General features: G+C 36.6%; 1 protein-coding gene across 1 annotated transcript in view; it reads right to left on the reverse strand.

Annotated features, from left to right (window-relative positions):
- ZBTB44 (zinc finger and BTB domain containing 44) overlaps positions 1–9403 on the reverse strand; it is a 66474-nt gene extending 57071 nt beyond the window's left edge. The window contains 1 exon segment of the mRNA XM_008570878.1: positions 9359–9403. The gene's annotated coding sequence lies outside the window, so the exon portion shown is untranslated.
- Between the last annotated feature and the right edge of the window lie 51 nt (positions 9404–9454).

The raw sequence follows: 9454 nt of genomic DNA on the forward strand, positions 1-9454 counted from the left end.
CCCGGGGGGTTGCCCCCGCGCCGCGCTCAGCCGGTGAGCGGGAACTGGTCCGTATGTGGGATCCGAACCCTCGGCGGGAGCGCCGCCGCGCTTCCCAAGCGGTGCACTATAGCAGTGCGCCACCGGGCCGGCCCCATGAGACAAATCTTAATAAATTTTAAAGGAATAAATGCACACAGAATATGTTCTCTCACTACAAGAGAAAAAAATTAGAAATTAATACAATATCAAGAAAACCCCAAATATTTGGAAATTAATCGACACACTTCTAAATAATAATCCCAGGGTTTGTCAAAGAAGCAAACAGAAAGGGAAAATGGAAAATATGTTTAGCTGATACTGAAAACACAAGACTATCAAAATTTGTGGGATGCAGGTAATGCACTACAGAGAGGAAAATTTACAGCTTTAAAATATATAAATATTAGGAAAAAAGATCCAACAACTCGATGGCCTACCACCTCATACCCATTAGGATGTCTACTACCAAAAAACCAGAAAACACCAAGTGTTAGCAAGGATTTGAAGAAATTGGCACCTTTGTGCACTATTGCTGGAATATAAAATGGTGCAGCCACTATGGAAAACTGTTATGGCAGTTTCTCAAGAAACGAAAAATAGAAGAAATTACCATATGATCCAGTAATTCCACTTCTGGGCATATATTCCAAAGAAGAGAAAGCAGTGAAATGTACAAATATTTGTATACTCATGTTCAAAGAAGGATTATTCACAATAGCCAAAAGGAGGACCAACCCAGATATCCACCCAATGAACAGATAAACAAAATGTGGCATTTACATACAATGAACTATTATTCAGCCTTAAAAAGGAAATTCTGATACATGCTACAACATGGATGAACTATGAGGACATTATGCTAAGTGCAATTTCCAGTCACAAAAGGATAAATATTGTATGATTCCAATTATACAATGTACCTAGAGCAGTCAAATTTATAGAGACAAAGTAGAAGGGTGGTTGCTAGGGGATGTAGGGAGAGGGGAATGGGGGTTATTGTTTAATGGGTACAGAGTTACAGTTGTGAAGGACAAAAAGAGTTCTGGAGATGGGTGGTGGTTGCATAACATGAATGTACTTAATGCCACTGAACTGTACATATAAAAATGGTTACGATGGTAAATTTTATGTTATATGTATTTCACCACAATTGAAAGAAAAAAAAATGGCCTAGGCTTCTACCTTAAATAGCCAGAAAAAGAGCAACTAAACCCAAAATAAAAAAATGAAAGGAACAAAGCACAGACATACATGAAAGAAAACAGACAAACCACAGAAAAATTAAAGCCAATATTTGATTCTCTGAAAGAGTTAGCAAAATTGAAAAACCTTTAGCTAGACTGATTAAGGAAAAAAAGAGGAGAAAAAATTAGGGGTGAGGGCAGCTGAAGGAAAACCTGGGAAAGAGATGAATAGAATTACCAGGATGTTTGAATATTTCAGATACCAAGGGTGCAGGGTATTTCAAGGAATGCTGACTGACAGTGTCAAATGCTGCTGACAGGTCCAAAAGATATAAACCAAAGTCTATTTGACTTAGTCACAAAGGAGTCACTGATGACCTTTTAATACCACATAAGGAAGGAGGAGTAGAGTTTGAAGCAAGACTTCAATAGACAAAGACAAAGAATACACAAAAATAATGGAGTGAAAACCAAATACAGACAATTCAATCTGAAGTAGTTTGGTCCTAAAGAGAGCAAAGAGGTAGAGGGAAAAAAAGTTTCAAGAGAGGATACTGCTACTTTTGTAGAGTGGAGAATCTAAAGGATAGTTTTTCTCTCCACCCTTTCTAGTGATATGTTTTGTAATTGTGGTAAAATATAAAGAAAAATGTTTTGATTGGAGTTGGAAAAGATTCAAAGAAGAAAGAAAAGTTAAAGATACAGGAAACAGGTGATAATGGATGGTATAAGTCCCTGAAGAGGTAGAAGGAAATGGGATTCAGATCATGAGTAAAAAGATTAGCCTTAAACAGGAGGAAACCAGTGAAGGGAAAAAAGAGGCAAGGAGGGATACAGCTGCAGTTAAGTCTATAGGTAGGATGGTCAGAAGTAGTGAGACAGTTCTTGTCTGATGGCTTTTGCTTTGCTCCTCTTTGAAGTTATAGAGAGAGGGAGACTGCTGAGAGGAAGGAGATGAAGTAAAATTTTGAGGAAAATGAAATATGAGAAATAATGTGTGGAGAAAGAAACAAAACCGAAGGATAGCTAGAAGGCAATGAAGGCCCAATTCAAGATCTGAACCCAAGTGGTATGCTCAGAATTGTGCTCTAAACACTATGCTATATCTCAAAGTAAAGCTAAGTAAACCTAGTTGAGGAAAGTAGAAAGAAATAAGAAACAATACTAAGTGGGCAAAAAAGCAAAGAGAGGCAGCAATCCCTGTAAATAAAAATAATTCTCATAGCAATATGGTTTATATAGTTTTATACAACATGTAAATGGCACCAAAGGTAAAAGAAATTGTCCTCATACAATAATGGAAAGCCACAAAAAGGAAATGAGCAATGAGAAGAATATCCAAAGCAGACAGGAAGAAATGTAAAGAGTTAAAGAAAAAGTAAAACCCCGGTAATCAAAATGTAAAAGGAGAAAAGTTAAAAGTGGAAGAAAGGAAACACACCCATATACCAGTAACCACCACCAGTAAAAGAGAAAAATGAAACGAAAGCAAACGAGTATGTTTAAGTCCCTGAAAACTCATACTTCATTTTTGTTGTTTGCGTCAAAGAATATCCCAATTTCATTAATCAAAAGAGCACAAATAAATAAGACATTTAATGAAATATAGTACTGAATATGCTTGCTTGCCAAGAGTAGGTGAGGACTGAATACTTAGCAGGTTAAGACTGAATAAGAGGAAATAATTTTAAAAAGGAATTATCTAAATTATGTTCCAGAAGCCACAGCAGACTGAGGGAATAAGAAAAGGGTTAAGCTGCAACTTCTGCAATAACCGTTCTTAAGGTTGTTTTACAGGAAGCAGCAACTGCTGCAACTGTTGCAATAACCATTCTTAAAGCTGTTTCCCAGCAAGCAGTAAAACGAATTGTTCAGTTGTTTTGGGGCTGAAAAGCTAAACTCTGGCAAACTTTACTTATTATAATGCTAAATTCTCCACCCAAGGAGGAGCTTAAGCTTCATTAATATAACATGGGATGTATGAACAAGCATGATGGGAAACTGAGCATGTACCAACAAAATCCCACTTCTACATATGATGACCTAAACAAGATCATTGCATATTCATGTTCGTGCTAAAAAAAAGTCTGTAACTTTCTCTTTGGGGAGACACTGCTTTGGGTGCTACCAGCCGCCACCCACCGCACCGTGTTCTCCTTATTTGTTACAAGTAATAAAGTTTCCCTTTTCTCCAATCTGACCTCTGTAGAGTTTGCTTGGAATATATTCTCCTGAGGAGGACTCCTTGAGTGCAGTAACAGATCTACAAAATCTTCATTCCAGAGATTCATAGTTTTGGTTATATGCTACCCCAAGATGTTTGTAGTTATGCTGAATGCATCAAAAACTATCAAAACCAAATTAATAGCAAATCATTTCAGCATAAAGAAATATAAGCTCATTTAATACCTATAGAAGGATAGCAATATACCGAAATAATAGAATACTGAAACTATAAAAAGAATGGGTAGCAAACATTGTAATTTTAAGGTTTTAAGAAGCCATACAAGAAAAGTATTAAAATAAAAATATTCCATGTGGAGATAAGGAAAATGTCTTCCAAGAAAAATGAGACATTAATAATAAGCTTCATCCAACCATTTTCACTCCTGTAAGACAAAGTTATCAATGTGAAATACCATGATAACACAAATTAGTGATTTACTCCAGGATGTTATTAAAACGTGTTTGCCAAGATCACCTTTGGCACTAATAATAATGTTAGTGAAGAAATCAATGTAATATTCAACGTGACCTTTAAGCAGGAGTGTAATACAAATGCAATGTGTATACACACACTTTTTTTTTTTTTTTTTTGCAGCTGGCTGGTATGGCGATCTGAACCCTTGAACTTAGTGTTATCAGCACCATGCACTCACAAGTGCGCTAGCCAGCCAGCCCTGTATCTTCATATTTTTAAAAAAACACATATACAATCACTATTTTAGATCCAATGACTAAGAATCTAAAGATTTTGAGCTCATTGCCTAAAATGGAGTATTTCTAATATAAAGAACAACAACAAAAAAAAAACTAATGTGACTTTCAGCTTAACAGGAGATAAATTTCACACATTTAGATGTAGGAGAACTACCTGTTTCAGTCATGAACGTTCTGGCATTTAACGTAAGAACACCCCATAAAGCTTATATAGAGATTATACTCAACAGCAGTCTACAAAAAGTTGGGAAACCACAGGGGGAATAATTATGCTTAATATATGTAAAATTTCCGAGGGTACTAAAAACTTATCGTTGGAAGGAGCCTAATTAGTAAGGAACCTCCTAACTAATGAAGGAACCCCCTTTTCAACAGTTTTTGATGCTTGACCATTTTCAGTGACAAAAGACTTTTATCCTTTACAAGGCTAGGATAACTTACTAAAAGTTTCAGAGGATTACTGTAGACACAGACGTGGAGAATACAGCATGTTATTACACAGCTGTTAATAATGATTTATAATAAAAATTTTTAATCACTCCCTCCAATATTTTATTATAAAAATTTCCAGACACAGCAAAATTTAAACAATTTTACAGTTGAATGCCTGAATAGCCATACATAGATTCATCATTAACATTCTATTATACTTGTTTTATCACACAACTATCCATCCATCAATCCATCTTGATTTTTGATACTCCACTTTTTAAATGCTTATTAAAGTGGTATCTAAATGCAGTTTCTGAAGCAAGGGTCAGGAACTCCCACACCTCTTACAAAGGGAAATAATATACTGAAGATGTGTAACAAACACAACAAGCACATGTGGCTCTTGAATGCAATCTTCAATACTGCTGTACGATAAACATCAGTCATGTAGTTCCTTATTCATGGTGACTGAAAACTATTCATGATTTAGTTATGAGGTTTTAAAACAGCTAAGTCCTAACTCTGAAGACAGGCTTGAGTTTGAAACCTGGGTCTGCCACTTAATAGTTGTAACACTCTGGTCAAGTCATTTAATCTTTCCAGGTAACAGCTTCCTTACTTGTGAAATATGATGCTAGTAGTAATATCAAAGGGTTAATGTGAGATTTAAATGAGATGATGTATAAAATGTTTAGCACAGCTGGCATACAGAAAGGTCACAGCAAATGTTAGCAATTATCATCACTATGTAAGTTCTTTCAGCCTACCAAAGATGCTCTACCTTTACACTGCTATACATACCCATGCAACTGTTTGTAGCATTTTAAAAATCACCTTATGTGTTCTAATAATATTGGGCAGTCTATTTTTCTGAGATTAACAACAGAATGAGGGTGAATGGGTCCATAGTGCATACAATCTCCTTATTCCTACTCCATTCCCTGAGGAATACAGATGTTCACTCTATTACCGAAAGCAGTGGTGGTGTACAAAGAGGAAAACACACTGTGTGCAGTTTTTGCTTTTCAGCCCCTGGTTGATAACTTGTGTTGTACCTACTGTAGACAACCATCGCTCCCTCTTAAAACTTCATTTGAACACAATATTTGAAACCACATCATTTAGAATTTCTATCAAATCTGGTTCAACCAAACAAAACGTGCTATCTCCACTCATCACATGTCCAAATGCCTTTATATCTGCAGATGGCATAAGTATGCCAGTTTTGTTGTGTGGCATAAAAGTATACGGACTCATAAAACCTCTACCAACCACATGCCTTTCTAAAGATATGATCTTCAAGTAAAAAGGTGTAATTCTTTTATGGAATTTTTACATAAAAATACGACATGTGCAAAAGCAAGCCTGAAATATACTTTTCTGCTAACTTCTAAAGATTCATTTTAGTGCTTTTTCTTTACCAGAGGACCCAGAGTCTAACTGTAAAATTTAAAAGTACTCCTATGTGGTTTCAAGTAAGTAACACTTTGTCTTCTGCTAATCCTTCTGCACTTAAGATATATGACAACATAATAGATACTAAAAGGAGCACGGCAAAGGTAAAGAACTCTTCCGTCTTAAAAAACTAATATGTGTGTGGTTTCTTTAGGTACAGTTTTAAAACATTATTTTGACCACTGAACCAAGTATATATTTTCCATATTCAAAAATAAAATAAAATCCTAAAATAAAAAATGAAACCAATGAACCGTGTATCAAATTGGTAGCCTAACCAAACAGAAAAAAGTATTTCATGTGACTTTTAAACATAGTACTCTGATTATACATCCTTCATGTAATATATTCAAAGAATGAAAATAAGTGTGAAAAAATCTTAAACTTTACTCAGAAGTTTTATAGTAGTAATACTGATACTGTAATTTATAAATGATTTTATGTGTATAGTAAGAGAAAGCAAAGAAATATATTAATTTTATTAAGTACCAAGATTTTGGGGAGATCTGAACCCATGACCTTGGGGTTATAAAGCTGTGCTCTAACCAACTGAGTAACTGGCCAGCCTCCAGTACCAAGATTTTCATTTAAGAAAAAAGAAACAAATACAGAATTAAAGAAGAAAAAGTCTGTTATGCTGAATTTGAACTGGATATATCACTATGAACTCTATTTAATCAAGCAAAAAGTCCTTTCTAAATTCTCTTCTCTCAAAGGGCCTAAAAGCAATGATACCCAGTAGCAATGAATATGCCAAACATCCAAATTTTGGTTTCTAATATACCATTTCTCACTAAAAAGAACCAAGTCTCCTTGGATAAACAGACCTTTCCAGATGTGGAGCAAAGGAAGTATAAGGCAAGCCCTGGATATCTTGTGCCAGAAAGCACTCCAAGATTAATGGTGAGCAGGTTTTCAAAAGACACAGCAGCCAGCTTGAAATGGTTGCTACTGACCAAATTTGGGACGATTTGGTTATCAAAAAGAAAAATGACTATAATTGGTTATAAAACAATAAATAAATAAAACCCCATGAGTCTACAATGATATCACCCCAAGAAATAACAAAAACCCCTCTCATTTGCCACCATTGGGGGCGACTATTTCCTCAGCTCTTTACTCTGAATATTGATAATTAAAGGGATGAAATCAAGCATTTAATCTGCATTTTTAGGAGGAACTTTTAGTTCACCCCCACTTAATAAAGGAAACCTCTTCCTTACAGAGAACCTCCAATAAGATAGCTGATTTAAGCAAGATTCATCAATGCACTAAAAAATCACTAAGCAAAAGAAACCGAATATTTGCTTGATGTCAAAGTATTACCTCAAGATTACATACTAATCACAATTAGGCAAACCACACCTTTATAACAGATCTGGCAGTCACCACTTTAATCAAGGGAGTCACACTTAGCATCACTGACAGTGCAGCAAATCTGACATTATGTTTTTCCTATATGATGCAATATGAGGTAGACAGCATCACCTATTAAATATTCTTGCCAAAGAAATTTTTACTTTAAGCTAATCAAGCCTTTCTTTACACCAAACTTCCAGTTAATAGGAAATTCAGGGGGAATAGAGGAATAAATGAAATGAGTCTTAAAAGAGGACACGCTCAGGTCCAGAATGAGGATGTATTCTACAAGACAAAAGGTTTCCTCAACTAGGTGTCAGAAAAAAAGGAATGGGAATGAGTACTATTCTTTTTAACAATGGTACTAAAGACTTAATCACCAAATACAATGCATGAATCTTGATTGACTACAGGTGGGCGGAGAAACATTCAAAAACACTTTGGAACAAATGAGGAAATCTGAATACGGACTGGAATTGTAAATTTTGACAGGTATTGATGAAATTATATTGGGGTTAGAAGAATGTCCTTAATTTTTAGGAAATGTATGCTGAAATATTTCATGGTGTTTGCAATTTACTTTCAAATGGTTGTGCACACACACACAGAAAGGGGGGAACAAATATGGCAAAAAAGTTAATCAGTGAATCTAGGTAGTGGGGTATTCACTATATTTTCCCCCCAACTTCATAAGACTGAAGTTTTTTATAACAAAGTTAAAAATTATACCTCTATTGAGAGATACAGGAGAAAGTACACACACTGGAATTACATGTGGGTTCAAATCTCAACTCTACTACTTAATAGTTGTGTGGCCTATGGCAATTTAGTATCACTGAGTTTCTATTTCATCTACAAAATCCAAGTAATAATATCCGCATCATCAGGTTGTTTTGAGAATTAAGATTACATATGTAAAATGCCTAGAAGTAAATCAGGTTTTCATAACTAATGAAAGTAATCACCCTAAAATACAAGACTATAGGAAAACATTTTCACATTCCATAAGGGGAGACTATATTAGGTAAAATTAAATATTACCAATCCATGAGAAGTCAAAGCGAAGTAATGGAAGAAATGAAAATTTATACAGTATTTTTTTAAATCCAAGAATTCCAACTAAAACCCTAGGCAAAAGGAAATCATCAAAATCTTAACCTATCCAAACTCTTTTGGTATCTATCAAATTGTGTAGTTTGCTTTTGGGATGAGCCTATTTCTGAATAAAACACTAAGAAAATAAGTGGAAGTTAAAGAGAATTTTTCCCTGACCATAACAGATAATTTACTTACATATTAAAAAAGAAATTAAGTTTTTGCCCCCATTTCTATAAATAAGCTCCAAAAAAGTACACAATTCCTGGGCTTTCTTCTAAATTCTGGTTAAGATTCATAGAACTCAGTCGGATGCAATTTTCTTTCATCAGTTCAAACATACTTATTTCACTTGCAGGTAACTCCTTTTTCTGGTTAGGCCGGCAGTAAAATGACTAGATGCAGAGTGATCTTCAGGTAGGGAAGAAAAAGGGGTATTTTTTTTAAAAAAAAATTCTTTTAAAGAAGTGCCATCTTTTTCTTTCCAGTACCAGAGAAAAAGCAGCAGGGTAGAGGAGGAAAAAACCAGGTCTCAGGCTCCTCGGTTCGGTCAGGTGAGGGGGGTAACACCTCTGCCTGCTTTGGGGGTTGGGTACACGGGCGTGCAAATGACGGGGAGCACCCTGGAAAATCGGGGTAATTCCTCCTGGACTGCCGGGTCCAAAGCCAGTCTCCTTTCTGAAGGATTACATGCCACTGAGGGCACCCTGTGGGGTGTTTCACGGCGCGGATGGGAGTGACAGACCAGGCTTTCCTTTCCCTCCAGCTCCCGGGTGGGGGACGCGTGGTGTCAGTCCCCGGGCGGCATGCAGTGGCTGGCCACCCCCCTCGGGCCCGGCGGCCCGCTCGCCCTCCCCTCCCCTCCCCGTTACCTGCGGGCGGCGGTGCCGGGGCCCGGAGGCCTGCTGCTCCTTCTCCTCCCCCCCGCCAGGCTGAGGCGGCGAGGTGGCGGTGGCGGCGGCGACAGC

The sequence above is a fragment of the Galeopterus variegatus genome, unplaced genomic scaffold, assembly GCF_000696425.1.
Source record: "Galeopterus variegatus unplaced genomic scaffold, G_variegatus-3.0.2 Scaffold639, whole genome shotgun sequence".
Classification (NCBI taxonomy): Eukaryota; Metazoa; Chordata; class Mammalia; order Dermoptera; family Cynocephalidae; genus Galeopterus; species Galeopterus variegatus.